Consider the following 2,516-nt stretch of genomic DNA (forward strand, 5'->3'; position numbering starts at 1 on the left):
GGAGACACCCCGGTTAGCATTTAGTAGGACAGTAATCATTCCTGCAACTGATTGTAACACTCCGTGAAAACCATTGGCTTCTGTGGTAATGTTCCTCAGAGTTCTAGACTCTTCTAGTTATGGTATGGTGGGTATCAATATATTTGGTTCTCGTTGAGATTCTTTAACGTTTCATACCATATTTTTGTACAAAAATGTCCTGTTACCTGCTGCCCTTGCCAAGATTGTTACAACCTTGAAGCCTAGTAACTCTCTGAGTAGTTGATGGATTCACTCTGTTCTACTTCCCAGACTTGACTTAAGGTCTCTTTTCATATATCCTGCTAACAGGATCCGGTCGAACAGGCGGTAGCAATGTATATAGTATTATTCCTACATCCTCAATTCTGGAGCCATTTAGTAATAGGATACAACTGATATAAATATGTATGATAACGTGTGGGCCATATAAAGGGGCCAGAGGGGGGTGTCCGAGACAAGAGATTCTGATTCCTAGTGGAGTTACCCTACTTACAGTAGTTACTAAGTATTGGGTCTTGGTATTCCTAATACTTTCTGAAATTACAGAGTTCGAGTCTGAGGAGGCTTCATTATTGGAATCATAGCCTGTATCTTGGATTTGGCAAGAATTTGTGTAGGATAATTGTAGTTCATTTATTATAAGAAAATAAGAAATAATGTGATTCAAATAGAGATGTGTAATAGATTATTATCAATCATATAAGAAGAAACTCTTTATTTTAGAGTTCAGAGGTTTATACTTTACTTCAGTACTATTTCATAATTGTACACCTAGCCCTACTATACAAATATACAATAAAACTTTTTAAATACAATAAAAATATCGGTTATTTTCTAGGATACTCCTCAGTAGCGGTGAATTTGTCTGTATATCCTCACAAAAAATAGTTTGCTAGAATACCCCTCTCTATGCCCTGGTAGAGATACGAGAAAAGAAAAAAGGGTGTAGACCCTATTCCATCTTTATGCTTGTAAAAAGTAAGAACTATCTTAAATAAAGTCATATCATTCCATCTCTGGCTCTTAAAACCAATTCGCTTTCAAGTCATCTTTTAACTCCCAATTATGGCCTTTATTTCTTTTCCCAAAGCAGCGTGATGGCATTCTCACTAAATCAATTTTTCGAAACCTTCTCTGATTTTAAAGCACAACTTCATTAATGGGGAATTTCAGATAACTTTACAGTGAAAATTGAGAAATCAGACCATACAAGATGTGTTGCAAAATGTCATTTAGCAGCTGACTGCCCTTTTCATGTTTGGGCTATCAGGGATAAAGGAGAAGAATGAGTTCTTATAATGGTTTTAATTCCAATTCATACTACCTGTTTAGGAGCAGCACTAGTACCTTGTGACTCTGCCAGTCAGTTCATTTATCTCTGGGAGGCTGTTCCAAAAATTCTTATAATTACAAGAGCAACAAAGCCTAAAGATATTCAAGAAGCTATGCAGCTACATCATAATGTCAATATTAATTATGCTGCCTCATATAAGGTACTACAGTATTTGAATAGTTAGGATATTGGTTGAGAGAGAGCACAATTTCAGCAATTATCATTATATATTCAGAAGCTTAGTGAGATTGACAAAGCAGGCCACTTTCATATCAGTACCTGTCAGGAAAGTAGGTGTTTTAAACGCTTATTTATTAGCTCTTTAGCCAGCCGTCATCTCTTTCAAAGATTACTAAAACTCGTTGCCGCTGATGGTACATTTACTAAGTCAAAGTTTCATCAAACTCTACTTTTTACTGTTGGAATAGATAGAGATAACCATGTTATCTTGCTTGCATGGGAATTGGTGAAAAGTGAAAATCAAGATGCAAGGGAGTACTTCTTCTACAATCTTGTCCTGTATTATAAACTTGAACCCTATTGATATCCACCTACTTTTATGTTGAAAATAAGAAGAGCAAAAGTTAACAAGTATATTGTATAATAGTGCAATACTGGAAATTAATCAGCCTAATACAACGTTTATAAGCGACTGGAACAAAGGATTGATAGCGGCTGATCGGATTCTCAATAATGCCATTAGAGCATATTGTTGTCAGCATATTAGCAAGAATGTGAAAAAGGATTTTAGAGTTAATACTAAGGATCTATTTCGGAAGCTTGTATAATCAGCAAATGTGGCTCAATTTTATGAACATCTGGATACTTTAACCAACTTAAAGCCAAAAGCAGCCTCCTATATTAAAGAAATTAGATTCGAACTTTTTTCTTCTGCCCACTTTCCTGGCCGTCAGTATATACAAGATACTTCCAATATTGTTGAATGTGTGAATTCAATCTACTTAGAGGAGCATGAGCAACCAGTTCTCAAAATGTTAGATGGAATTTGGCATAAGGAAATGGATCGCTACTATGAGAATTATGAAAAGGCAGAAGCTTGGTAGCAGTCAGGAGGCTCTCCCTTAACAAACTTTGGAATGGAGAGATTGAAGGAGAGTCTTAAGTTTGCTTGGCAGTATACTGTTAGAATTTCTGACCCTAA

Source organism: Tuber melanosporum (assembly GCF_000151645.1).
Source record: "Tuber melanosporum whole genome shotgun sequence assembly, scaffold_8, strain Mel28".
Classification (NCBI taxonomy): Eukaryota; Fungi; Ascomycota; class Pezizomycetes; order Pezizales; family Tuberaceae; genus Tuber; species Tuber melanosporum.